The sequence below is a fragment of the Amia ocellicauda genome, unplaced genomic scaffold, assembly GCF_036373705.1.
Source record: "Amia ocellicauda isolate fAmiCal2 unplaced genomic scaffold, fAmiCal2.hap1 HAP1_SCAFFOLD_31, whole genome shotgun sequence".
NCBI classification, from domain to species: domain Eukaryota; kingdom Metazoa; phylum Chordata; class Actinopteri; order Amiiformes; family Amiidae; genus Amia; species Amia ocellicauda.
The window spans coordinates 417,457-441,805 of record NW_027102876.1 but is presented as its reverse complement, the minus strand read 5'-3'; the positions used below and the strand labels follow the sequence as shown (position 1 = coordinate 441,805).

General features: G+C 45.0%; 17 non-coding genes and 35 pseudogenes across 17 annotated transcripts; all 52 read right to left on the bottom strand.

Moving 5' to 3' along the window:
• Positions 1–130: 130 nt before the first annotated feature.
• Positions 131–245, bottom strand: LOC136729866 (U5 spliceosomal RNA). The gene has a single exon (XR_010809128.1). It is a non-coding gene; the product is annotated as a U5 spliceosomal RNA (small nuclear RNA).
• Positions 246–6,708: 6,463 nt separating this feature from the next.
• Positions 6,709–6,827, bottom strand: LOC136730156 (uncharacterized; annotated as a pseudogene).
• A 221-nt stretch (positions 6,828–7,048) lies between these two features.
• On the bottom strand, positions 7,049–7,167 carry LOC136730272 (uncharacterized; annotated as a pseudogene).
• Positions 7,168–7,376: 209 nt separating this feature from the next.
• On the bottom strand, positions 7,377–7,495 carry LOC136730214 (5S ribosomal RNA). The gene has a single exon (XR_010809266.1). It is a non-coding gene; the product is annotated as a 5S ribosomal RNA (ribosomal RNA).
• A 216-nt stretch (positions 7,496–7,711) lies between these two features.
• On the bottom strand, positions 7,712–7,830 carry LOC136730161 (uncharacterized; annotated as a pseudogene).
• A 214-nt stretch (positions 7,831–8,044) lies between these two features.
• LOC136730394 (uncharacterized) lies at positions 8,045–8,163 on the bottom strand (annotated as a pseudogene).
• Positions 8,164–8,379: 216 nt separating this feature from the next.
• On the bottom strand, positions 8,380–8,497 carry LOC136730167 (uncharacterized; annotated as a pseudogene).
• A 221-nt stretch (positions 8,498–8,718) lies between these two features.
• On the bottom strand, positions 8,719–8,837 carry LOC136730361 (uncharacterized; annotated as a pseudogene).
• A 221-nt stretch (positions 8,838–9,058) lies between these two features.
• On the bottom strand, positions 9,059–9,177 carry LOC136730234 (uncharacterized; annotated as a pseudogene).
• A 216-nt stretch (positions 9,178–9,393) lies between these two features.
• On the bottom strand, positions 9,394–9,512 carry LOC136729893 (5S ribosomal RNA). Its single transcript, XR_010809154.1, has one exon. It is a non-coding gene; the product is annotated as a 5S ribosomal RNA (ribosomal RNA).
• Positions 9,513–9,727: 215 nt separating this feature from the next.
• LOC136729919 (5S ribosomal RNA) lies at positions 9,728–9,846 on the bottom strand. Its single transcript, XR_010809178.1, has one exon. It is a non-coding gene; the product is annotated as a 5S ribosomal RNA (ribosomal RNA).
• Positions 9,847–10,056: 210 nt separating this feature from the next.
• Positions 10,057–10,175, bottom strand: LOC136730083 (uncharacterized; annotated as a pseudogene).
• A 218-nt stretch (positions 10,176–10,393) lies between these two features.
• LOC136730379 (uncharacterized) lies at positions 10,394–10,512 on the bottom strand (annotated as a pseudogene).
• Positions 10,513–10,728: 216 nt separating this feature from the next.
• LOC136729916 (5S ribosomal RNA) lies at positions 10,729–10,846 on the bottom strand. The gene has a single exon (XR_010809176.1). It is a non-coding gene; the product is annotated as a 5S ribosomal RNA (ribosomal RNA).
• Positions 10,847–11,066: 220 nt separating this feature from the next.
• LOC136730168 (5S ribosomal RNA) lies at positions 11,067–11,185 on the bottom strand. The gene has a single exon (XR_010809262.1). It is a non-coding gene; the product is annotated as a 5S ribosomal RNA (ribosomal RNA).
• A 220-nt stretch (positions 11,186–11,405) lies between these two features.
• Positions 11,406–11,524, bottom strand: LOC136730231 (uncharacterized; annotated as a pseudogene).
• Positions 11,525–12,080: 556 nt separating this feature from the next.
• On the bottom strand, positions 12,081–12,199 carry LOC136730093 (uncharacterized; annotated as a pseudogene).
• Positions 12,200–12,408: 209 nt separating this feature from the next.
• LOC136729991 (uncharacterized) lies at positions 12,409–12,527 on the bottom strand (annotated as a pseudogene).
• Positions 12,528–12,736: 209 nt separating this feature from the next.
• Positions 12,737–12,855, bottom strand: LOC136729990 (uncharacterized; annotated as a pseudogene).
• A 225-nt stretch (positions 12,856–13,080) lies between these two features.
• LOC136730082 (uncharacterized) lies at positions 13,081–13,199 on the bottom strand (annotated as a pseudogene).
• Positions 13,200–13,410: 211 nt separating this feature from the next.
• LOC136730263 (uncharacterized) lies at positions 13,411–13,529 on the bottom strand (annotated as a pseudogene).
• A 209-nt stretch (positions 13,530–13,738) lies between these two features.
• On the bottom strand, positions 13,739–13,857 carry LOC136730235 (uncharacterized; annotated as a pseudogene).
• Positions 13,858–14,084: 227 nt separating this feature from the next.
• LOC136730176 (uncharacterized) lies at positions 14,085–14,203 on the bottom strand (annotated as a pseudogene).
• A 211-nt stretch (positions 14,204–14,414) lies between these two features.
• Positions 14,415–14,533, bottom strand: LOC136730220 (uncharacterized; annotated as a pseudogene).
• Positions 14,534–14,748: 215 nt separating this feature from the next.
• On the bottom strand, positions 14,749–14,867 carry LOC136729844 (uncharacterized; annotated as a pseudogene).
• A 214-nt stretch (positions 14,868–15,081) lies between these two features.
• On the bottom strand, positions 15,082–15,200 carry LOC136730239 (5S ribosomal RNA). The gene has a single exon (XR_010809269.1). It is a non-coding gene; the product is annotated as a 5S ribosomal RNA (ribosomal RNA).
• Positions 15,201–15,410: 210 nt separating this feature from the next.
• On the bottom strand, positions 15,411–15,529 carry LOC136729978 (5S ribosomal RNA). Its single transcript, XR_010809235.1, has one exon. It is a non-coding gene; the product is annotated as a 5S ribosomal RNA (ribosomal RNA).
• A 219-nt stretch (positions 15,530–15,748) lies between these two features.
• Positions 15,749–15,867, bottom strand: LOC136730162 (uncharacterized; annotated as a pseudogene).
• Positions 15,868–16,083: 216 nt separating this feature from the next.
• On the bottom strand, positions 16,084–16,202 carry LOC136730337 (5S ribosomal RNA). The gene has a single exon (XR_010809278.1). It is a non-coding gene; the product is annotated as a 5S ribosomal RNA (ribosomal RNA).
• A 214-nt stretch (positions 16,203–16,416) lies between these two features.
• On the bottom strand, positions 16,417–16,535 carry LOC136730303 (uncharacterized; annotated as a pseudogene).
• Positions 16,536–16,753: 218 nt separating this feature from the next.
• On the bottom strand, positions 16,754–16,872 carry LOC136729848 (5S ribosomal RNA). The gene has a single exon (XR_010809110.1). It is a non-coding gene; the product is annotated as a 5S ribosomal RNA (ribosomal RNA).
• Positions 16,873–17,083: 211 nt separating this feature from the next.
• Positions 17,084–17,202, bottom strand: LOC136730240 (uncharacterized; annotated as a pseudogene).
• Positions 17,203–17,411: 209 nt separating this feature from the next.
• LOC136729895 (5S ribosomal RNA) lies at positions 17,412–17,530 on the bottom strand. The gene has a single exon (XR_010809156.1). It is a non-coding gene; the product is annotated as a 5S ribosomal RNA (ribosomal RNA).
• A 209-nt stretch (positions 17,531–17,739) lies between these two features.
• LOC136729957 (5S ribosomal RNA) lies at positions 17,740–17,858 on the bottom strand. The gene has a single exon (XR_010809215.1). It is a non-coding gene; the product is annotated as a 5S ribosomal RNA (ribosomal RNA).
• A 224-nt stretch (positions 17,859–18,082) lies between these two features.
• Positions 18,083–18,201, bottom strand: LOC136730310 (uncharacterized; annotated as a pseudogene).
• A 208-nt stretch (positions 18,202–18,409) lies between these two features.
• LOC136729885 (5S ribosomal RNA) lies at positions 18,410–18,528 on the bottom strand. The gene has a single exon (XR_010809147.1). It is a non-coding gene; the product is annotated as a 5S ribosomal RNA (ribosomal RNA).
• A 213-nt stretch (positions 18,529–18,741) lies between these two features.
• Positions 18,742–18,860, bottom strand: LOC136730342 (uncharacterized; annotated as a pseudogene).
• A 210-nt stretch (positions 18,861–19,070) lies between these two features.
• LOC136730223 (uncharacterized) lies at positions 19,071–19,189 on the bottom strand (annotated as a pseudogene).
• A 209-nt stretch (positions 19,190–19,398) lies between these two features.
• Positions 19,399–19,517, bottom strand: LOC136729941 (5S ribosomal RNA). Its single transcript, XR_010809200.1, has one exon. It is a non-coding gene; the product is annotated as a 5S ribosomal RNA (ribosomal RNA).
• Positions 19,518–19,742: 225 nt separating this feature from the next.
• Positions 19,743–19,861, bottom strand: LOC136730115 (uncharacterized; annotated as a pseudogene).
• A 209-nt stretch (positions 19,862–20,070) lies between these two features.
• LOC136730060 (uncharacterized) lies at positions 20,071–20,189 on the bottom strand (annotated as a pseudogene).
• Positions 20,190–20,397: 208 nt separating this feature from the next.
• LOC136730032 (uncharacterized) lies at positions 20,398–20,516 on the bottom strand (annotated as a pseudogene).
• Positions 20,517–20,731: 215 nt separating this feature from the next.
• Positions 20,732–20,850, bottom strand: LOC136730177 (uncharacterized; annotated as a pseudogene).
• Positions 20,851–21,070: 220 nt separating this feature from the next.
• Positions 21,071–21,189, bottom strand: LOC136730247 (uncharacterized; annotated as a pseudogene).
• A 216-nt stretch (positions 21,190–21,405) lies between these two features.
• Positions 21,406–21,523, bottom strand: LOC136729985 (5S ribosomal RNA). Its single transcript, XR_010809242.1, has one exon. It is a non-coding gene; the product is annotated as a 5S ribosomal RNA (ribosomal RNA).
• A 220-nt stretch (positions 21,524–21,743) lies between these two features.
• Positions 21,744–21,862, bottom strand: LOC136729924 (5S ribosomal RNA). Its single transcript, XR_010809183.1, has one exon. It is a non-coding gene; the product is annotated as a 5S ribosomal RNA (ribosomal RNA).
• Positions 21,863–22,083: 221 nt separating this feature from the next.
• LOC136730290 (uncharacterized) lies at positions 22,084–22,202 on the bottom strand (annotated as a pseudogene).
• A 554-nt stretch (positions 22,203–22,756) lies between these two features.
• Positions 22,757–22,875, bottom strand: LOC136730297 (uncharacterized; annotated as a pseudogene).
• Positions 22,876–23,085: 210 nt separating this feature from the next.
• LOC136730084 (uncharacterized) lies at positions 23,086–23,204 on the bottom strand (annotated as a pseudogene).
• Positions 23,205–23,413: 209 nt separating this feature from the next.
• On the bottom strand, positions 23,414–23,532 carry LOC136730033 (uncharacterized; annotated as a pseudogene).
• Positions 23,533–23,760: 228 nt separating this feature from the next.
• Positions 23,761–23,879, bottom strand: LOC136729887 (5S ribosomal RNA). The gene has a single exon (XR_010809149.1). It is a non-coding gene; the product is annotated as a 5S ribosomal RNA (ribosomal RNA).
• A 210-nt stretch (positions 23,880–24,089) lies between these two features.
• LOC136730185 (uncharacterized) lies at positions 24,090–24,208 on the bottom strand (annotated as a pseudogene).
• Between the last annotated feature and the right edge of the window lie 141 nt (positions 24,209–24,349).

The window sequence follows — 24,349 nt, the reverse complement described above, 5'->3', positions numbered from 1 at the left end:
CTGGCTGACTGGATGGTGGGGCTGCTTGCTGCTGCTGCGTACCTTAGCAAGCTTATTTGCTTGACCGGCCTTCCTCCTCCGCCCACATGCCCACCTATGTCCGATCTGCTGTTCACCTGGATCACAGCTCCGCCCCAACAAGGCAGAGCCTCCCAAGAATGGTACAAACTCACCCACGATCCCCTCCACGGAAAGCTATAGCAAAAGGCAAAAGCATTATACGTAATGAAGAGGAACCCGAGTCCAAGACGCATCCGACCAGCCATACATATTTGTGTGTATTAAAGATCACATTTTATTACATTTAGATTTTCTGTACTTTATTACATCTTTTTGTGATTTTTAAATGTATTGTTTCTTTTCCTTATATATGTATGTATGTATGTATGTATGTGTGTGTGTGTCTGTGTGAAAGTGTATGTGTTTGTGTGTCTCTGTGTGAAAGTGAGTGTGTGTGTGTCTGTCTCTGTGTTTGTGTGTCTGTCTCTGTGTGAAAGTGAGTGTGTGTGCGTGTGTCTGTCTGTGAAAGTGTGTGTGTGTGTGTGGGTGTGACAGTGTGTATGAGTGTCTGTCTGTCATGTAACTCGCACATCTGTGAGGGCACCATTTTTGCAGAAAGAGATGTACACATTTTGGAGCAACATATGCTGCCATCCAGACATCGTCTTTTCCAGGGACGTACCTGCATTTTTCAGCAGGATAACGCCAAACCACATTCTGCCCAGATTTCAAGCGCATGGTTGCATAGGCAGAGAGTGCGGGTGCTAGCATGGCCTGCCTGCAGTCCTGACCTGTCTCCGAATTGAGAATGTGTGGCGCACTATGAAGTGCAAATTAAGACAACGAAGGCCCTGTGCAGTTGCGCAGCTGAGGAAATGCATAATGGATGAATGGGGGGAAATCCCACTTGCTAAACTTAACCAAGTGGTGTCTTCAGTGCCCAAGTGCTTAATAAGTGTTATGAAAAGAAAAGGTGATGTTACATAGTGGTAAACAGTCGACTGTCCCAACTTTCTTGGTTTCTTTTCACTGCTAATGAGATGCTGTAGAGTGAGTTAGTTATATTGCTTTCAGGATCTCTAATCGTATTGATGAGTTCATGCAGCATTTGTAATTGAATTTCAAAAAGAAATCCTTGCTGTCTGGCCTGTGTGTATGAGATGTACTCTGTCAATCTTTGGCTAACAACTGAAACATTGGTAGAACAGAAATGGCAACATAAAAAAGAAAAGTACATTTTAAAAGAGCACATTAAATAGGATGAATATACAGTTTTTTACAATCACTTTGTCACTCATTTCAGAACCTTGATGTCATTTTTCAAAACTCTAGACACAAAACTCAAAACGGTCATCACTTGTAACACAGGCTGTCCAATGTTCAAAACATTGCATTGTGCATTCATATCTTTAAAGAAACCTTGCACTTGCAGACTTGTTGGTTCAAATAATTCATTTATCATGAAATACCATAGTAACATTTATTTAGATCACCCACACAGAAGATACCGATAGATTCACTGTGTAGTTGTTCGTACAATCATTAAATATTGTAGTACAAAATATGTGATACATGTTTCATTATGGTACTACACATAAATACATCACTGTAAAAGGACTAGTAGAGAGAATACTACAGACACAGTGGAATCATTGAACAAAATCTGAAATGTATTGATGCAATACAATCAAATCACACCATAGGTTTCTTTGAAGCCATGCAACAATAATTAGCTACAAAAAAGAACAAAACTACAGTAAAATGTCAACTGCAGTGTTCCTCACCTGGCTTAGTGTAAAACAAAGGATTGATTACTGTACTTCTGAATTTCCATCAGCCCTGTGTTCAGGTTCAGGTTCTCACAACCATTTTTCACAAGAGGCATCTTGAAACTGAACATACCTGAACATACTCAGTCATCAGCTGCTTCACTCTGTCTGCATTTCTTTCAAAAGGCACACTATACTCTGTGCTACACATTGGTATGCAGTATACAGTCATTTGACAATTGAGAGTAGCCTAATGTTTAGTGCATGCTGAAGACTTGCCGCTTCTCAGTACGGAAATTTCTGATGATTGAGGCCACAGTTGATCCTGAGTTGATTCTGAGGTTTGATTGAATCATTGTAGCTGCCTCAGTCATGGTCATGCCATGATTTACAACATGCTCTACAACTATTTCTCGGATTTCACTGGACACTATTTGCTGTTGCTGCCGCTGTCTGGTCCGTGGCCTTGTCCTCTACCACGTTCCCCCAACACCTCTCAAATTAGGCCCATGGCTGCCTCTCTGGTGAGGCCTAAGCCCTCCTCTATGACGAGGCCCACGACCACCTCTCAGAAGGGGTGCATGTCCCCTTCCATTCCTTTGACCACCACGTCTTCCTCCTCCCACTGCTTGACCTCTATTGTGACCTGGATGACTTGCCGGCTCCATGTTATCACTGTGTTGCTGGGGTGGATAGCACTCATTTCACTCGATACTCGTACCACAATGTGAAATCAATCATCAATAACCAGTTGGCAGTATTGGAAAAGCAATTACAAGGGCCTGCATACATACAGTAATGTCAAATCTGATGTGGAAGAACAATCATCTTCAACCAGGTTGGAGCGTTAGTTGCAATGCCTTTAATACACGCAGCGTGGAGAGGAACAGTGACTCAAGTAGATCCCAAAGTCGCTCTGCCTTCATTTTAACAGTCAGAGCTTTTATACACAAAAATCAAAGAGCTGGTTATAATCAGAAAGTCATTACTATGTTATCTTAAAAGTTAGCTAAGCAGAATTTATATCATTATAGGACAGAGTTCATAGATCAACACATGGATTAGGGAGCAGGCACTTCAATCATACTGTTTGACATTGTCTCCAAGATTCTCATCGTAAATAACAAACAGAAATCAAACTACCTTCTGGCCTGACCTTCTAGCTTGACCTTATCTTTCTTAAGTATACAAGAGAGAAAAACAGGTATTAGAGAAAAAAATTCTAACTTTCCTTCCACACTGCAAACATGGTGTGGAAAAGTGCTACATGATGATGAATGATGATGAAATATTACATCCATAGATAATGTAGTCCAACTGGTTCATGCTCCTCGTTTATTGATGTCAATGGATCTCATTATCCTGAAACTTTCATGATCGAAACATGGAATATTGTTTGTCAGTTTCCATAAAATTATGCATTAAGAGTAATGCAACAGTCACTTATCATTTTGAGCAGCTGTATCAATTGATAGTTAGATCTTTGTAATGAAATGAATAGACAGTGATCTCAGATGTAATGTGTGAATTGCATTTTGAAATGGTAATACTTTGATGTTAAGTTGTGTCATTTTAGTTCAATGAACAAATGATCTGAGGTTGATGTGTATTGTATCCAAGCAATTGTAAAAAAGTGTTAGAGTTTTGAAAAATGTGCATTTTGATCATCGGGTGTGAGTTTAGTGTCTAGAGTTTTGAAAAATGACATCAAGGTTCTGAAATGAGTGCCAAAGTGATTGTAAAAAAGTGTAATATCAGGGGACAGTGGCTATTAGTGATCTGGCCTTCCGTGGCCTCTGTATTAATGTAACAGGTCACATTGTATGTGTACACTGATACTTGATAGTATAATATAGTACAAGTAAAAAACATACATAGGTATCATAGAAGTATTTTGCAGAAATGATTATGGATAGTTATCAAAATGGAGAGGAAATGCTAAATCCAGTCTCCCCAGGCTGAGCTTCTATTGCTGCACCTGCTGGCCCCACTATATGGATAGAGCCACACCAAGTACAAGAGTCTCCCCATTGCTATTTATATCTCCCTATCCAGTCTTCTATAGGTGTCAGGGTGGGGTGCCTATTCCCCTGCATGCTTTGAAACCTATAGCACCTGGGACGCACACTTGGGATCCGGTTCCTCTGCCCCTCACATACACATGAGGAATCCTAGGTGCTCAACACGTCATACTGTCTCTTTCATCTCATGTGTAAACTATGGACAAATACATGACTAAACGTGTTTAGTTGCTTTTCCCAGAATGCTTTGCGCCACGATATGCAAATAACGGGGACTATGATTGGCTCCCTGACATTACCCACACTGCGACTGATGCTACCCATTTCACTACCCAACAAAGACCCATAATATGCGTGTGTCTGTCTGTCTGTCTGTCAAAGTATGTGTGTGTGTGTCTGTGTCTGTCTGTCTGTGTGTGAAAGTGTGTGTGTGTCTGTCTGTCTGTCTGTCATGTAACTTGCACATCTGTGAGGGCACCACTAATGCAGAAAGAGATGTACACATATTGTTTATTTTCCATATATATGTATGTATGTATGTATGCATGTCCAATTGCTTTGACAATACAAATGAATTGAATTGAGAGGGAGAGAGAGAGAGTAAGAGAGAGAGAGAGAGACAGACAGACAGACAGACAGAGAGACACACACACACACACACACACACACACAGAGAGCCAGCCAGCCAGCTCAGCGATGACATGACGAGCCTCTCTCAGCTTACTGCTATGACATCACAGAGCACGTACATTCCGTTTAACAAATCGTTAAACAAAAAAGGTTATAAACACATTGACTACAATACCGGTTAGTAAGACGAAGGTGAGTCTCTCGTTAGTATTATTACTACGCAGGTTAGTATTTATGTCAGGTAACTTCTCGTTATATATATATCAGTCTCATTTACGTTTAGGTGCCGAGAAAGATCCTATTTGTTACCACAATTTCCCTTAACTGATTATTATTCAATGATTAAGGATAGGCAGGGCCACCTATAATCTAATGTCTATTAACTTGTGTCAATTTCAGACTAAACAGTTAAACAGGAATGAGAAGATATTTCTCGGCGTTGACAGATTTTATTTCTAAAATTATCAACAAAACAGTTTAATGCAACTCACATTTATATTTAAGAAAACTAAATGATATTACACATTCTAGAGTTATGAATCACAGATTAACATTTCTAATTGATTTCTCAAATGTCATGAATCACAAACTCCAAACTGTTAAACTTATGTGAACTTCGTCGCAGAGAGGCCTCTCTGGCTTCGGGCTCAGATAACAGCACACGGCACGAGGTCCGTGTGGTTTGGAACAAAGGCAGTCCGGTTCGGCTTTGTCCAAGAACTTCCACTCAGTCGATGCACCTGGAAGTTGGGGTTTCGCGAATGTAGAGTCTTTTCCAAACAGATTTTCCATTGGTTTGAAGGCTCCAAGGTTGTGCACAAAATCTTCTTTGTAAGCAGGGTTCCACCATAGTTACTTGAAGACAAAGTCTTTGAGGAAAGCAGGGCCCTGTTTGTTCCAAGGGTCAAGTTTCTTAAGACTCAAATAGCTATTTAAGTGACTGACACTTTCGTATTCAGTCGACTTAGTCAATTGTCCAGCTGTAAAACTCCACTGATCAGGTGGGTCTGTGAAGTTATTTATTTAATAAAGTCCTTTAAAATAATTCTTCGCTCAATCTCCTTCTCCCAGTTTAACTCTTCTGTTGCCGGCAAAGACTTGGTTGGTTTCTGATTCCGGTTCTGGCAACAGAGCTACAGGTTGAGCTGTGGCAGCGAGTTTCTGGTTCAGGTGAGAGAGAGAGAGAGAGAAAGACTGTCCGCTGTTCCTTATAGTCTGTCAGATCAGTAGGTGATTGGTCCCTGAGTTCTTGAGATTGGATTTCGGTTTCAGCCCCCAGTGTCCTATTGGAGGGAGGCTTTATTTATGACTGATGTCAATCCATGCCATCTTTTGGAAATGCCGGTTGGCCTGGGTTCGTAGCTCTATGTCGGGATTTCGGCTCTCATCCACTTCAAAGAGTTTTTATCACCTAGAGGCCCCTTTCTCCAGACATCTCATAGCAGAATTCCAAACTATTTGGCCTCTTCTCGGTGCCATCCTCCCCAAAACTGTCACTTTGATGCAAACCAGTTCCAAGCTGATGAGCTAAGGAAATCTGATAACTTTGGGGGGGAGAGGTCTTCTTTAGATCAGTGCTTCAGCTCAGAGCCCAAATGCTCTTATCCAAATACACCCAACATAACGCTACATATGTATGTATGTATGTATATATGTGTAGAAGGAAAATTAGAAATTATTTTCTTACACCTGTTTTTCTCTCTTGTATACTTAAGAAAGATACGGTCAAGCTAGAAGGTCAGCCCAGAAGATAGTTTGATTTCTGTTTGTTATTTACGATGAGAACCTTGGAGACATTGTCAAACGGTACGACCTACGTGCCTGTTCCCTAAAACCATGTGTTGACCTATGAACTCTGTTCTATAATGATATATGTTCTGCTTAGTTAGCCTTTAAGATAACATAGTAATGACTTTCTAGCATGTATGGATGTATGTATGTATATATATATATATATATATATATATATATATATATATGTATGTATGTATGTATGTCCAATTGCTTTGACAATACAAATGAATTGAATTGAGAGGAAGAGAGAGAGAGAGAGAGAGAGAGAGACAGACAGACAGACAGACAGCTCAGCGATGACATCACGAGCCTCTCTCAGCTGACTGCTATGACATCACAGAGCACGTACATTCCGTTGCTTGTCGTCTGTCAACCACTCAGTCACTGCTAGCCAGACTGTCCCTAAGACAAAGTGTACAATACTTCAATTATATCTCCTCCAGACAGATAAAGAGTATTAAGAGCTACGATGAAGTTACCCAGGAGACGTAAAAAGCTTGCATCACCTGGTATTTCCTGGAGGTCACCCATCCAAGTACTAACCAGGCCCTGGCCCGTTTAGTTTCCAAGGTCTGACGAAATCGGGCACGTTCAGGACGGTGTGGCCGCAAGCCGAGATGCCTGGCTGCATGATGTCTCTTAAAGGCTGGCGGGTATTGACGGAATTTCCAGCAAAAAATAAAAAATAAAAAAATAAAAAAATGGAGGGAAAAATAACAGTGCAGGAAAGGGTGTTGAAAGTAGCCGGGAACGTGTACAATTCTTCAATTATATCTCCTCCAGACAGAAAGAGAGTATTAAGAACTACGATGAAGTTACCCAGGAGACGTAAGAAGCTTGCAGCACCTGGTATTTCTAGGAGATCTCCCATCCAAGTACTGACCAGGCCATGCCCCGTTTAGCTTCCGAGATCTGACGAGACGGGGTGCGTCCAGGACGGTGTAGCCGCAAGCCGAGAGGCCTGGCTGCATGATGTCTCTTAAAGGCTGACGGGTGTTGACGGAACTTCCAGCAAATAAAAAAAGAAAAATGGAGGGAAAAATATCAGTTCAGCAAAGGGTGTTGAAAGTAGCCGGGTACGTGTACATTTCTTCAATTATATCTCCTCCAGACAGAAAGAGAGTATTAAGATCTACGATGATGTTACCCAGGAGACGTATAAAGCTTGCAGCACCTGGTATTTCCAGGAGGTCACCCATCCAAGTACTGACCAGGCCCTGCCCTGTTTAGCTTCCGAGATCTGATGAGATCGGTCGCGTTCAGGACGGCGTGGCCGCAAGCCGAGAGGCCTGGCAGCATGATGTCTCTTAAAGGCGGGCGGGTTTTGACGGACCTTCCAGCAAAAAAAAAAAGAAAAAAGAAAAATGGAGGGAAAAATATCAGTGCAGCAAAGGATGTTGAAAGTAGCCGGGTACGTGTACAATTCTTCAATTATATCTCCTCCAGACTGAAAGAGAGTATTAAGAGCTACGATGAAGTTACACAGGATAAGTAAAAAGCTTGCATCACCTGGTATTTCCAGGAGGTCACCCATCCAAGTACTAACCAGGCCCTGGCCCATTTAGTTTCCAAGGTCTGACGAGATCGGGCGCGTTCAGGACGGTGTGGCCGCAAGCCAAGAGGCCTGGCTGCATGATGTCTCTAAATGGCTGGAGGGTATTGACAGAACTTCCAGCAAAAAAAAATGAAAAAAGAAAAATGGAGGGAAAAATATCAGTGCAGCAAAGGGTGTTAAAAGTAGCCGGGTATGTGTACAATACTTCAATTATATCTCCTCCAGACAGAAAGAGAGTATAAAGAGCTACGATGAAGTTACCCAGGAGACGTAAAAGCTTGCAGCACCAGGTATTTCTAGGAGGTCTCACATTCAAGTACTGACCAGGTCCTGCCCCGTTTAGCTTCCGAGATCGGATGAGTTCTGGCGCGTTCAGGACAATGTGTCCGCATGCCAAGAGGCCTGGCTGCATGATGTCTCTTAAAGGCTGGAGGGTATTGACGGAACTTCCAGCAAAAAAAAGAAGAAATAATAAAAATGGAGTGGAAAATATCAGTTCAGGAAAGGGTGTTGAAAGTAGCCGGGTACGTGTACAATTCTTCAATTATATCTCCTCCAGACTGAAAGAGAGTATTAAGAGCTACGATGAAGTTACCCAGGAGACGTAAAAAGCTTGCAGCACCTGGTATTTCCAGGAGGTCACCATCTAAGTACTGACCAGGCCCTGCCCCGTTTAGCTTCCGAGATCTGACGAGATCAGGCGCGTTCAGGACGGTGTGGCTGGAAGCCAAGAGGCCTGACTGCATGATGTCTCTTAAAGGCTGGAGGGTATTGATGGAACTTCCAGCAAAAAAAAATAATAAAAAAAATAGAAAAATTGAGGGAAAAATATCAGTGCAGCAAAGGGTGTTGAAAGTAGCCGGGTACGTGTACAATTCTTCAATTATATCTCCTCCAGACTGAATGAGAGTATTAAGAGCTACGCTGAAGTTACCCAGGAGACGTAAAAAGCTTGCAGCACCTGGTATTTCCAGGAGGTCACCCATCCAATTACTGACCAGGCCCTGCCCAGTTTTTCTTCCGAGATCTGACGAGTTCTTTCGTATTCAGGACGGTGTGGCCTCAAGCCAAGAGGACTGGCTGCATGATGTCTCTTAAAGGCTGGCGGGTATTGACGGAACTTCAAGCAAAAAAAAATAATAAAAAAAATAGAAAAATGGATGGAAAAATATCAGTGCAGGAAAGGGTGTTGAAAGTAGCCGGGTACGTGTACAATTCTTCAATTATATCTCCTCCAGACAGAAAGAGAGTATTAAGAGCTACGATGAAGTTCCCCAGGAGACGTAAAAAGCTTGCAGCACCTGGTATTTCCAGGAGGTCTCCCATCCAAGAACAGACCAGGCCCTGCCCCGTTTAGGTACCGAGATCTGACGAAATCGGGCACGTTCAGGACGGTGTGGCCGCAAACAAAGAGGTCTGGCTGCATGATGTCTCTTAAAGGCTGGCGGGTATTGATGGAACTTCCAGCAAAAAAAATAAGAAATAAGAAAAATGGAGGGAAAAATATCACTGCAGCAAAGAGTGGTGAAAGTAGCCGGGTACGTGTACAATTCTTCAATTATATCTCCTCCAGACAGAAAGAGAGTATTAAGAGCTACGATGAAGTTACCCAAGTGACGAAAAAAGCTTGCAGCACCTGGTATTTCCAGGAGGTCACCCATCCAAGTACTGACCAGGCCCTGCCCCGTTCAGCTTCCGAGATCTGACGAGATCGGGCGCGTTCAGGACGGTGTGGCCGCAAGCCAAGAGGCCTGGATGTATGAAGTCTCTTAAAGGCTGGCGGGTATTGACGGAAGTTCCAGCAAAAAAAAAAGAAATAAGAAAAATGGAGGGAAAAATATCAGTGCAGCAAAGGGTGTTAAATGTAGCTGGGTACGTGTACAATTCTTCAATTATATCTCCTCCAGACAGAAAGCGAGTATTAAGAGCTACGATGAAGTTACCCAAGTGATGTAAAAAGCTTGCAGCACCTGGTATCTCCAGGAGGTCTCCCATCTAAGTACTGACCAGGCCCTGCCCCGTTTAGCTTCCGAGATCTGACGAGATCGGGCGCGTTCAGGATGGTGTGGCCGCAAGCCGAGATGCCTGGCTGCATGATGTCTCTTAAAGGCTGGCGGGTATTGACGGAACTGCCACCAAAAAAAAAAAAGAAAAATAGAGGGAAATATACCAGTGCAGCAAAGGGTGTTGAAAGTAGCCGGGTACGTGTACAATTCTTCAATTATATCTCCTCCAGACAGATAGAGAGTATTAAGAGCTACGATAAAGTTACCCAGGAGACGTAAAAAGCTTGCAGCACCTGGTATTTCTAGGAAGTCTCCCATCCAAGTACTGACCAGGCCCTGCCCCGTTTAGCTTCCGAGATCTGACGAGATCGGGCGCAATCAGGACGGTGTGGCCACAACCCGAAAGGCCTGGCTGCATGATGTCTCTTAAAGGTTGGCGGGTATTGACGGAACTTCCAGCAAAAAAAATAAAAAAAAAATAGAAAAATGGAGGGAAAAATATCAGTGCAGGAAAGGGTGTTGAAAGTAGCCGGGTACGTGTACAATTCTTCAATTATATCTCCTGCAGGCTGAAAGAGAGTATTAAGAGCTACGATAAAGTTACCCAGGAGACGTAAAAGCTTGCAGCACCTGGTATTTCCAGGAGGTCTCACATTCAAGTACTGACCAGGTCCTGCCCCGTTTAGCTTCCGAGATCTGACGATATCATGCGCGTTCAGGACGGTGTGGCCGAAAGCCGAGAGGCCTGGCTGCATGATGTCTCTTTAAGGCTGGCGGGTATTGACGGAACTTCCAGCAAAAAAAAAAAGATAAAAGAAAAATGGAGGGAAAAATATCAGTGCAGCAAAGGGTTTTTAAAGCAGCCGGGTACGTGTACAATTCTTCAATAATATCTCCTACAGACTGAAAGAGAGTATTAAGAGCTATGATGAAGTTACCCAGGAGATGTAAAAAGCTTGCAGCACCTGGTATTTCCAGGAGGTCACCCATCCAAGTACTGACCAGGCCCTGCCCCGTTAGCTTCCGAGATCTGACGAGATCGGGCGCATTCAGGACGGTGTGGCCGCAAGCCGAGAGGCCTGGCTACATGATGTCTCTTAAAGGCTGGCGGGTATTGACGGAACTTCCAGCAAAAAAAAAAAAAAAAAAAAATGGAAAATGGAGGGAAAAATATCAGTGCAGCAAAGGCTGTTGAAAGTAGCCGGGTACGTGTACAATACTTCAATTATATCTCCTCCAGACAGATAGAGAGTATTAAGAGCTACGATGAAGTTTCCCAGGAGACGTAAAAAGCTTGCAGCACCAGGTATTTCCAGGAGGTCTCCCATCCAAGTACTGACCAGGTCCTACCCCGTTTAGCTTCCGAGATCTGACGAGATCGGGCGTGTTCAGGACGGTGTGGCCGCAAGCCAAGAGGCCTGGCTGCATGATGTCTCTTAAAGGCTGGCGGGTATTGACGGAACTTCCAGCAAAATATAAAAAATAAATAAATAGAAAAATGGAGGGAAAAATATCAGTGCAGCAATGGGGGTTGACAGTAGCTGGGTACGTGTACAATACTTCAATTATATCTCTTCCAGACAGATAGAGAGTATTAAGAGCTACGATGAAGTTACCCAGGAGACGTAAAAGCTTGCAGCACCAGGTATTTCCAGGAGGTCTCACATTCAAGTACTGACCAGGTCATGCCCCGTTTAGCTTCCGAGATCTGACGAGATCGGGCGCGTTCAGGATGGTGTGGCAGCAAGCCGAGACGCCTGGCTGCATGATGTCTCTTAAAGGCTGGCTGGTATCGACGGAACTGCCAGCAAAAAAAAAAAAAGAAAAATAGAGGGAAAAATACCAGTGCAGCAAAGGGTTTTGAAAGTAGCCGGGTACGTGTACAATACTTCAATTATATATTCTCCAGACAGAAAGAGAGTATTAAGAGCTACGATGAAGTTCCCCAGGAGACGTAAAAAGCTGGCAGCACCTGGTATTTCAAGAAGATCTCCCATCCAAGTACTGACCAGGTCCTGCCCCATTTAGTTTCCGAGATCTTCCGAGATCGGGCGCGTTCAGGACTGTGTGTTCGCAAGCCAAGAGACCTGGCTGCATGATGTCTCTTAAAGGCTGGCGGGTATTGACGGAACTTCCAGCAAAAAAAAATAAAAAAATAAAAAGAAAAAGAAAAATGGAGGGAAAAATATCAGTGCAGCAAAGGGTGTTGAAAGTAGACGGGTACGTGTATAATACTTCAATTATATCTCCTCCCGACAGATAGAGAGTATAAAGAGCAACAATAAAGTTACCCAGGAGACGTAAAAGCTTGCAGCACTAGGTATTTCCAGGAGTTCTCACAATCAAGTACTGACCAGGTCCTGCCCCGTTTAGCTTCCGAGATCTGACGAGATCGGGCGCGTTCAGGATGGTGTGGCCGCAAGCCGAGACGCCTGGCTGCATGATGTCTCTTAAAGGCTGGCGGGTATTGACGGAACTGCCAGCAAAAAAAAAAAGAAAAATAGAGGGAAAAATACCAGTGCAGCAAAGGCTGTTGAAAGTAGCCGGGTACATGTACAATTCCTCAATTATAACACCTCCAGACAGATAGAGAGTATTAAGAGCTACGATGAAGTTTCCCAGGAGACGTTAAAAGCTTGCAGCACCAGGTATTTCCTGGAGGTCTCCCATCCAAGTACTGATCAGGCCCTGCCCCGTTTAGCTTCCGAGATCTGACGAGATCGGGCGCGTTCAGGACAATGTGGCCGCAAGCCAAGAGGCCTGGCTGCATGATGTCTCTTAAAGGCTGGCGGGTATTGACGGAACTGCCAGCAAAAAAAAAAAGAAAAATAGAGGGAAAAATACCAGTGCAGCAAAGGCTGTTGAAAGTAGCCGGGTACATGTACAATTCCTCAATTATAACACCTCCAGACAGATAGAGAGTATTAAGAGCTACGATGAAGTTTCCCAGGAGACGTTAAAAGCTTGCAGCACCAGGTATTTCCTGGAGGTCTCCCATCCAAGTACTGATCAGGCCCTGCCCCGTTTAGCTTCCGAGATCTGACGAGATCGGGCGCGTTCAGGACAATGTGGCCGCAAGCCAAGAGGCCTGGCTGCATGATGTCTCTTAAAGGCTGACGGGTATTGACGGAACTTCCAGCAAAAAATAAAAAATAAAGAAAGAAAAAGAAAAATGGAGGGAAAAATATCAGTGCAGTAATGGGTTTTGAAAGTAGCCGGGTACGTGTACAATTCTTCAATTATATCTCCTCCAGACAGAAAGAGAGTATTAAGAGCTACGATGAAGTTACCCAGGAGACGTAAAAAGCTTGCAGCACCTGGCATTTCAAGGAGGTCACCCATCCAAGTACTGACCAGGCCCTGCCCCGTTTAAATTCCAAGATCTGATGAGATCGGGGGCGTTCAGGACGGTGTGGCTGCAAGCCGAGAGGCCTGGCTGCATGATGTCTCTTAATGGTTGGCGGGTTGTGACGGAACATCCAGCAAATAAAAAAAAAGAGAAATGGTGGTAAAAATATCAGTGCAGTAAAGGGTGTTGAAAGTAGCCAGGTACGTGTACAACTCTTCAATTATATCTCCTCCAGACAGAAAGAGAGAATTAAGAGCTACGATGAAGTTACCCAGGAGACGTAAAAAGTTTGCAGCACCTCGTATTTCCAGAAGGTCACCTATAAAAGTACTGACCAGGCCCTGCCCCGTTTAAATTCCGAGATCTGACGAGATCGGGCGCGTTCAGGACGGTGTGGCCGCAAGCCGAGAGGCCTGGCTGCATGATGTCTCTTAAAGGCTGGCGGGTATTGACGGAACTGCCAGCAAAAAAAAAAAGAAAAATAGAGGGAAAAATACCAGTGCAGCAAAGGCTGTTGAAAGTAGCCGGGTACATGTACAATTCCTCAATTATAACACCTCCAGACAGATAGAGAGTATTAAGAGCTACGATGAAGTTTCCCAGGAGACGTTAAAAGCTTGCAGTACCAGGTATTTCCTGGAGGTCTCCCATCCAAGTACTGATCAGGCCCTGCCCCGTTTAGCTTCCCAGATCTGACGAGATCGGGCGCGTTCAGGACAATGTGGCCGCAAGCCAAGAGGCCTGGCTGCATGATGTCTCTTAAAGGCTGACGGGTATTGACGGAACTTCCAGCAAAAAAATAAATAAATAAATAAAGAAAGAGAAAAATGGAGGGAAAAATATCAGTGCAGTAATGGGTTTTGAAAGTAGCCGGGTACGTGTACAATTCTTCAATTATATCTCCTCCAGACAGAAAGAGAGTATTAAGAGCTACGATGAAGTTACCCAGGAGACGTAAAAAGCTTGCAGCACCTGGCATTTCCAGGAGGTCACCCATCCAAGTCCTGACCAGGCCCTGCCCCGTTTAAATTCCAAGATCTGATGAGATCGGGGGCGTTCAGGACGGTGTGGCTGCAAGCCGAGAGGCCTGGCTGCATGATGTCTCTTAATGGTTGGCGGGTTGTGACAGAACATCCAGCAAATAAAAAAAAAGAGAAATGGTGGTAAAAATATCAGTGCAGCAAAGGGTGTTGAAAGTAGCCAGGTACGTGTACAACTCTTCAATTATATCTCCTCCAGACTGAAAGAGAGAATTAAGAGCTACGATGAAGTTACCCAGGAGACGTAAAAAGTTTGCAGCACCTCGTATTTCCAGAAGGTCACCCATAAAAGTACTGACCAAGCCCTGCCCCGTTTAAATTCCGAGATCTGACGAGATCGGGCGCGTTCAGGACGGTGTGGCCGCAAGCCGAGAGGCCTGGCTGCATGATGTCTCTTAATGGCTGGCGGGTATTGACGGAACTGCCAGCAACAAAAACAGAAAAAAGAAAAATGGAGGGAAAAATATCAGTGCAGCAAAGGGTGTTGAAAGTAGCCGGGTACGTGTACAATTCTTCAATTATATCTCTTCCAGACAGAAAGAGAGTATTAAGAGCTACGATGAAGTTACTCAGGAGACGTAAGATGCTTGCAGCACCTTTTATTTCCAGCAGGTCTCCCATGCAAGTACTGAACAGGCACTGCCCCGTTCAGCTTCCGAGGTCTGACGAGATTGAGGGTGTTCAGGGCGGTGTGGCCGCAAGCCGAGAGGCCTGGCTGCATGATGTGTCTTAATGGTTGGCGGGTATTGACGGAGCTTCCAGCAAAAAAAAAAAAAAAAGAAAAATGGAGGGAAAAATATCAGTGCAGCAATGGGTGTTGAAAGTAGCCGGGTACGCGTACAATACTTCAATTATATCTCCTCCAGACAGAAAGAGAGTATTAAGAGCTACGATAAACTTACCCAGCAGACGTAAAAAGCTTGCAGCACCTGGTATTTCCAGGAGGTCTCCCATCCAAGTACTGACCAGGCCCTGCCCCGTTTAGCTTCCGAGATCTGACGAGATCGGACGCGTTCAGGACGGTGTGGCCGCAAGCCGAGATGCCTGGCTGCATGATGTCTCTTAAAGGCTGGCGGGTATTGACGGAACTGCCAGCAATAAAAAAAAAGAGAAATGGAGGGAGAAATACCAGTGCAGCAAAGGGTGTTGAAAGTAGCCGGGTACGTGTACAATACTTGAATTATATCTCCTCCAGACAGAAAGAGCGTATTAAGAGCTACGATGAAGTTACCCAGGAGACGTAAAAAGCTTGCAGCACCTGGTATTTCTAGGAGGTCAGCCATCCAAGTACTGACCAGGCCCTGCCCCGTTTACCTTCCGAGATCTGACGAGATCGGGCGCGTTCAGGACGGTGTGGCCGCAAGCCAAGAGGCCTGGCTGCATGATGTCTCTTAAAGGCTGGCGGGTATTGACGGAACTTCCAGCAAAAAAAAAACAAAAAAAAAAGGAAAATGGAGGGAAAAATATCAGTGCAGCAAAGGGTGTTGAAAGTAGCCGGGTACGTGTACAATTCTTCAATTATATCTCCTCCAGACAGATAGAGAGTATAAAGAGCTACGATGAAGTTACCCAGGGGACGTAAAAAGCTTGCAGCACCTGGTATTTCCAGGAGGTCACACATCCAAGTACTGACCAGGCCCTGCCCCGTTTAGCTTCCGAAATCTGATATGATCGGGCGCGTTCAGGACGGTGTGACTACAAGCCAAGAGGCCTGGCTGCATGATGTCTCTTAAAGGCTGGCGGATATTGACGGAACTTCCAGCAAAAAAATAAAATAAAAAGAAAAATGGAGGGAAAAATATCATTGCAGCAAAGGGTGTTGAAAGTAGCCTAGTAAGTGTACAATTCTTCAATTATATCTCCTGGAGACAGAAAGAGAGTATTAAGAGCTACGATGAAGTTACCCAAGAGACGTAAAAGGCTTGCAGCACCTGGTATTTCTAGGAGGTCTCCCATCCAAGTACTGACCAGGCCCTGTCCCGTTTAGCTTCCGAGATCTGACGAGATCGGGCGCATTCAGGACGGTGTGGCCGCAAGCCGAGAGGCCTGGCTGCATGATGTCTCTTAAAGGTTGGCGGGTATTGACGGAACTTCCAGCAAAAAAAAAAAAAAAAAAAAAAATGGATGGAAAAATATCAGTGCAGCAAAGGGTGTTGACAGTAGCTGGGTACGTGTACAATACTTCAATTATATCTCCTCCAGACAGATAGAGAGTATTAAGAGCTACGATAAAGTTACCCAGGAGACGTAAAAGCTTGCAGCACCAGGTATTTCCAGGAGGTCTCACATTCATGTACCGACCAGGTCCTGCCCCGTTTAGCTTCCAAGATCTGACGAGATCGGGCGAGTTCAGGATGGTGTGGCCGCAAGCCGAGATGCCTGGCTGCATGATGTCTCTTAAAGGCTGGCGGGTATTGACGGAATTTCCAGCAAAAAAAAAAAAAAAAAATAGAAAAATGGAGGGAAAAATATCAGTGCAGGAAAGGGTGTTGAAAGTAGCCGGGTACGTGTACAATTCTTCAATTATATCTCCTGGAGAGAGAAAGAGAGTATTAAGAGCTACGATGAAGTTACCCAGGAGACGTAAAAAGCTTGCAGCACCTGGTATTTCTAGGAGGTCTCCCATCCAAGTACTGACCAGGCCCTGCCCCGTTTAGCTTCCGAGATCTGACGAGATCGGGCGCATTCAGGACGGTGTGGCCACAAGCCGAAAGGCCTGGCTGCATGATGTCTCCTAAAGGTTGGCGGGTATTGACGGAACTTCCAGCAAAAAAAAAAAAAAAAAAAATGGATGGAAAAATATCAGTGCAGCAAAGGGTGTTGACAGTAGCTGGGTACGTGTACAATACTTCAATTATATCTCCTCCAGACAGATAGAGAGTATTAAGAGCTACGATAAAGTTACCCAGGAGACGTAAAAGCTTGCAGCACGAGGTATTTCCAGGAGGTCTCACATTCATGTACTGACCAGGTCCTGCCCCGTTTAGCTTCCGAGATCTGACGAGATCGGGCGCGTTCAGGATGGTGTGGCCGCAAGCCGAGATGCCTGGCTGCATGATGTCTCTTAAAGGCTGGCGGGTATTGACGGAACTGCCAGCAAAAAAAAAAAGAAAAATAGAGGGAAATATACCAGTGCAGCAAAGGGTGTTGAAAGTAGCCGGGTACGTGTACACTTCTTCAATTATATCTCCTGGAGACAGAAAGATAGTATTAAGAGCTACGATGAAGTTACCCTGGAGACGTAAAAAGCTTGCAGCACCTGGTATTTCTAGGAGGTCTCCCATCCAAGTACTGACCAGGCCCTGCCCCGTTTAGCTTCCGAGATCTGACGCGATCGGGAGCGTTCAGGATGGTGTGGCCGCAAGCCAAGATGCGTGGCTGCATGATGTCTCTTAAAGGCTGGCGGGTATTGACGGAACTGCCAGCAAAAAAAAAAAGAAAAATAGAGGGAAATATACCAGTGCAGCAAAGGGTGTTGAAAGTAGCCGGGTACGTGTACAATTCTTCAATTATATCTCCTGGAAACAGAAAGAGAGTATTAAGAGCTACGATGAAGTTACCCAGGAGACGTAAAAAGCTTGCAGCACCTGGTATTTCTAGGAGGTCTCCCATCCAAGTACTGACCAGGCCCTGCCCCGTTTAGCTTCCGAGATCTGACGAGATTGGGCGCATTCAGGACGGTGTGGCCGCAAGCCGAAAGGCCTGGCTGCATGATGTCTCTTAAAGGTTGGCGGGTATTGACGGAACTTCCAGCAAAAAAAAAAAAGAAAAAAAGAAAAAAGAAAAATGGATGGAAAAATATCAGTGCAGCAAAGGGTGTTGACAGTAGCTGGATACGTGTACAATACTTCAATTATATCTCCTCCAGACAGAGAGAGAGTATTAAGAGCTACGATAAAGTTACCCAGGAGTCGTAAAAGCTTGCAGCACTAGGTATTTCCAGGAGGTCTCACTTTCATGTACTGACCAGGTCCTGCCCCGTTTAGCTTCCGAGATCTGACGAGATCGGGCGCGTTCAGGATGGTGTGGCCACAAGCCGAGATGCCTGGCTGCATGATGTCTCTTAAAGGCTGGCGGGTATTGACGGAACTGCCAGGAAAAAAAAAAAGAAAAATAGAGGGAAATATACCAGTGCAGCAAAGGGTGTTGAAATTAGCCGGGTACGTGTACAATTCTTCAATTATATCTCCTGGAGACAGAAAGAGAGTATTAAGAGCTACGATAAAGTTACCCAGAAGACGTAAAAGCTTGCAGCACCAGGTATTTCTAGGAGGTCTCCCATCCAAGTACTGACCAGGCCCTGCCCCGTTTAGCTTCCGAGATCTGACGAGATCGGGCGCATTCAGGACGGTGTGGCCACAAGCCGAAAGGCCTGGCTGCATGATGCCTCTTAAAGGTTAGCGGGTATTGACGGAACTTCCAGCAAAAAAAAAAAAAAAAGAAAAATGGATGGAAAAATATCAGTGCAGCAAATGGTGTTGACAGTAGCTGGGTACGTGTACAATACTTCAATTATATCTCCTCCAGACAGATAGAGAGTATTAAGAGCTACGATAAAGTTACCCAGGAGACGTAAAAGCTTGCAGCACAAGGTATTTCCAGGAGGTCTCACATTCATGTACTGACCAGGTCCTGCCCCATTTAGCTTCCGAGATCTGACGAGATCGGGCGCGTTCAGGATGGTGTGGCCGTAAGCCGAGATGCCTGGCTGCATGATGTCTCTTAAAGGCTGGCGGGTATTGACGGAACTGCCAGCAAAACAAAAAAAGAAAAATTGAGGGAAAAATACCAGTGCAGCAAAGGGTGTTGAAAGTAGACGGGTACGTGTACAATTCTTCAATTATATCTTCTCCAGACAGAAAGAGAGTATTAAGAGCTACGATGAAGTTACCCAGGAGACGTAAAAAGCTGGCAGCACCTGGTATTTCCAGGAGGTCTCACATTTAAGTACTGACCAGGTCCTGCCCCGTTTAGCTTCCGAGATCTGACAAGATCGGGCGCGTTCAGGACGGTGTGGCCGCAAGCCGAGATGTCTGGCTGCATGATGTCTCTTAAAGGCTAGCGGGTATTGACGGAATTTCCAGCAAAAAAAAAAAAAAAAATAGAGGGAAATATACCAGTGCAGCAAAGGGTGTTGAAAGTAGCCGGGTACGTGTACAATTCTTCAATTATATCTCCTGGAGACAGAAAGAGAGTATTAAGAGCTACGATGAAGTTACCCAGGAGACGTAAAAAGCTTGCAGCACCTGGTATTTCTAGGAGGTCTCCCATCCAAGTACTGACCAGGCCCTGCCCCGTTTAGCTTCCGAGATCTGACGAGATCGGGCGCATTCAGGACGGTGTGGCCACAAGTCAAAAGGCCTGGCTGCATGATGTCTCTTAAAGGTTGGCGGGTATTGACGGAACTTCCAGCAAAAAAATAAAAAGAAAAAAAGAAAAAAGAAAAATGGATGGAAAAATATCAGTGCAGCAAAGGGTGTTGACAGTAGCTGGATACGTGTACAATACTTCAATTATATCTCCTCCAGACAGAGAGAGAGTATTAAGAGCTACGATAAAGTTACCCAGGAGACGTAAAAGCTTGCAGCACCTGGTATTTCTAGGAGGTCTCCCATCCAAGTGCTGACCAGGCCCTGCCCCGTTTAGCTTCCGAGATCTGACGAGATCGGCCGCGTTCAGGATGGTGTGGCCGCAAGCCAAGATGCCTGGCTGCATGATGTCTCTTAAAGGCTGGCGGGTATTGACGGAACTGCCAGCAAAAAAAAAAAGAAAAATATAGGGAAATATACCAGTGCAGCAAAGGGTGTTGAAAGTAGCCGGGTACGTGTACAATTCTTCAATTATATCTCCTGGAGACAGAAAGAGAGTATTAAGAGCTACGATGAAGTTACCCAGGAGACGTAAAAAGCTTGCAGCACCTGGTATTTCTAGGAGGTCTCCCATCCAAGTACTGACCACACCCTGCCCCGTTTAGCTTCCGAGATCTGACGAGATCGGGCGCATTCAGGACGGTGTGGCCGCAAGCCGAAAGGCCTGGCTGCATGATGTCTCTTAAAGGCTGGCGGGTATTGACGGAACTGCCAGCAAAAAAAAAAGAAAAATAGAGGGAAATATACCAGTGCAGCAAAGGGTGTTGAAAGTAGCCGGGTACGTGTACAATTCTTCAATTATATCTCCTGGAGACAGAAAGAGAGTATTAAGAGCTACGATGAAGTTACCCAGGAGACGTAAAAAGCTTGCAGCACCTGGTATTTCTAGGAAGTCTCCCATCCAAGTACTGACCAGGCCCTGCCCCGTTTAGCTTTCGAGATCTGACGAGATCGGGCGCATTCAGGACGGTGTGGCCGCAAACCGAAAGGCCTGGCTGCATGATGACTCTTAAAGGTTGGCGGGTATTGACGGAACTTCCAGCAAAAAAAAAAAAAAAAAAGAAAAATGGATGGAAAAATATCAGTGCAGCAAATGGTGTTGACAGTAGCTGGGTACGTGTACAATACTTCAATTATATCTCCTCCAGACAGATAGAGAGTATTAAGAGCTACGATAAAGTTACCCAGAAGACGTAAAAGCTTGCAACACCAGGTATTTCCAGGAGGTCTCACATTCATGTACTGACCAGGTCCTGCCCCGTTTAGCTTCCGAGATCTGACGAGATCGGGCGCGTTCAGGATGGTGTGGCCGCAAGCCGAGATGCATGGCTGCATGATGTCTCTTAAAGGCTGGCGGGTATTGCCGGAATTTCCAGCAAAAAGAAAAAAAAAAAAAATAGAAAAATGGAGGGAAAAATATCAGTGCAGGAAAGGGTGTTGAAAGTAGCCGGGTACGTGTACAATTCTTCAATTATATCTCCTGGAGACAGAAAGAGAGTATTAAGAGCTACGATGAAGTTACCCAGGAGACGTAAAAAGCTTGCAGCACCTGGTATTTCTAGGAGGTCTCCCATCCAAGTACTGACCAGGTCCTGCCCCCTTTAGCTTCCGAGATCTGACGAGATCGGGCGCATTCAGGACGGTGTGGCTGAAGGCCAAGAGGCCCGGCTGCATGATGTCTCTTTAAGGCTGGCGGGTATTGACGGAACTTCCAGCAAAAAAAAAAAGAAAAAAGAAAAATGGAGGGAAAAATATCAGTGCAGCAAAGGGTTTTGAAAGTAGCCGGGTACGTGTACAATTCTTCAATAATATCTCCTACAGACTGAAAGAGAGTATTAAGAGCTATGATGAAGTTACCCAGGAGACGTAAAAAGCTTGCAGCACCTGGTATTTCCAGGAGGTCACCCATCCAAGTACTGACCAGGCCCTGCCCCGTTAGCTTCCGAGATCTGACGAGATCGGGCGCGTTGAGGACGGTGTGGCCGCAAGCTAAGAGGCCTGGCTGCATGATGTCTCTTAAAGGCTGGCGGGTATTGACGGAACTTCCAGCAAAAAAAAAAAAAAAAAAAAATGGAAAATGGAGGGAAAAATATCAGTGCAGCAATGGCTGTTGAAAATAGCCGGGTACGTGTACAATACTTCAATTATATCTCCTCCAGACAGATAGAGAGTATTAAGAGCTACGATGAAGTTTCCCAGGAGACGTAAAAAGCTTGCAGCACCAGGTATTTCCAGGAGGTCTCCCATCCAAGTACTGACCAGGCCCTGCCCCGTTTAGCTTCCGAGATCTGACGAGATCGGGCGTGTTCAGGACGGTGTGGCCGCAAGCCAAGAGGCCTGGCTGCATGATGTCTCTTAAAGGCTGGCGGGTATTGACGGAACTTCCAGCAAAAAATAAAAAATAAATAAATAGAAAAATGGAGGGAAAAATATCAGTGCAGGACAGGGTGTTGAAAGTAGTCGGGTACATGTACAATTCTTCAATTATATCTCCTCCAGACTGAATGAGAGTATTAAGAGCTACGCTGAAGTTACCCAGGAGATGTAAAAAGCTTGCAGCACCTGGTATTTCCAGGAGGTCACCCATCCAATTACTGACCAGGCCCTGCCCAGTTTTTCTTCCGAGATCTGACGAGATCTTGCGTCTTCAGGACGGTGTGGCCTCAAGCCAAGAGGCCTGGCTGCATGATGTCTCTTAAAGGCTGGCGGGTATCGACGGAACTGCCAGCAAAAAAAAAAAAGAAAAATAGAGGGAAAAATACCAGTGCAGCAAAGGGTTTTGAAAGTAGCCGGGTACGTGTACAATTCTTCAATTATATATTCTCCAGACAGAAAGAGAGTATTAAGAGCTACGATGAGGTTTCCCAGGAGACGTAAAAAGCTGGCAGCACCTGGTATTTCCAGAAGATCTCCCATCCAAGTACTGACCAGGTCCTGCCCCGTTTAGTTTCCGAGATCTTCTGACATCGGGCTCATTCAGAACTGTGTGTCCGCAAACCGAGAGGCCTGGTTGCATGATGTCTCTTAAAGGCTGGCGAATATTGACGGAACTGCCAGCAAAAAAAAAAAAAAAAAAAAAAAAAAAAGAAAAATGGATGGAAAAATATCAGTGCAGCAAAGGGTGTTGACAGTAGCTGGGTACGTGTACAATACTTCAATTATATCTCCTCCAGACAGAAAGAGAGAATTAAGAGCTACGATAAAGTGACCCAGGAGACGTAAAATCTTGCAGCACCAGGTATTTCCAGGAGGTCTCACATTCAAGTACTGACCAGTTCCTGCCCCGTTTAGCTTCCGAGATCTGACGAGATCGGGCGCGTTCAGGATGATGTGGCCGCAAGCCGAGACGTCTGGCTGCATGATGTCTCTTAAAGGCTGGCGGGTATTGACGGAACTGCCAGCAAAAAAAAAAAAGAGAAATGGAGCGAGAAATACCAGTGCAGCAAAGGGTGTTGAAAGTAGCCGGGTACGTGTACAATACTTGAATTATATCTCCTCCAGACAGAAAGAGACTATTAAGAGCTACGATGAAGTTACCCAGGTGACGTAAAAAGCTTGCAGCACCTGGTATTTCCAGGAGGTCTCCCATCCAAGTACTGACCAGGCCCTGCCCCATTCAGTTTCCGAGATCTGACGAGATCGGGCGCGTTCAGGATGGTGTGGCCGCAAGCCGAGATGCCTGGCTGCATGATGTCTCTTAAAGGCTGGCGGGTATTGACGGAACTGCCAGCAAAAATAAAAAGAGAAATGGAGGGAGAAATACCAGTGCAGCAAAGGGTGTTGAAAGTAGCCGGGTACGTGTACAATACTTGAATTATATCTCCTCCAGACAGAAAGAGACTATTAAGAGCTACGATGAAGTTACCCAGGTGACGTAAAAAGCTTGCAGCACCTGGTATTTCTAGGAGGCCTCCCATCCAAGTACTGACCAGGCCCTGCCCCGTTTAGCTTCCGAAATCTGACGAGATCGGGCGCATTCAGGACGGTGTGGCCACAAGCCGAGAGGCTTGGCTGCATGATGTCTCTTAAAGGTTGGCGGGTATTGACGGAACTTCCAGCAAAAAAAAAAAAAAAAAAAAAAAAGTAAAAGAAAAATGGAGGGAAAAATATCAGTGCAGTAATGGGTTTTGAAAGTAGCCAGGTACGTGTACAATTCTTCAATTATATCTCCTCCAGACAGAAAGAGAGTATTAAGAGCTACGATGAAGTTACCCAGGAGACGTAAAAAGCTTGCAGCACCTGGTATTTCCAGGAGGACACCCATCCAAGTACTGACCAGGCCCTGCCCCGTTTGGCTTCCGAGATCTGACGAGATCGGGCGCGTTCAGGACGGTGTGGCCGCAAGCCAAGAGGCCTGGCTGCATGATGTCTCTTAAAGGCTGGCGGGTATTGACGGAACAGCCAGCAAAAAAAAAAAAGAGAAATGGAGGGAAAAATATCAGTGCAGCAAAGGCTGTTGAAAGTAGCCGGGTACGTGTACAATTCTTCAATTATATCTCCTCCAGACAGAAAGAGAGAATTAAGAGCTACGATGAAGTTACCCAGGAGACGTAAAAAGTTTGCAGCACCTCGTATTTCCAGAAGGTCACCCATAAAAGTACTGACCAGGCCCTGCCCCGTTTAAATTCCGAGATCTGACGAGATCGGGCGCGTTCAGGACGGTGTGGCCGCAAGCCGAGAGGCTTGGCTGCATGATGTCTCTTAATGGCTGGCGGGTATTGACAGAACTTCCAGCAAAAAAAAAAAAAAAAAAAAAAAGAAAAAGAAAAATGGAGGGAAAAATATCAGTGCAGTAATGGGTTTTGAAAGTAGCCGG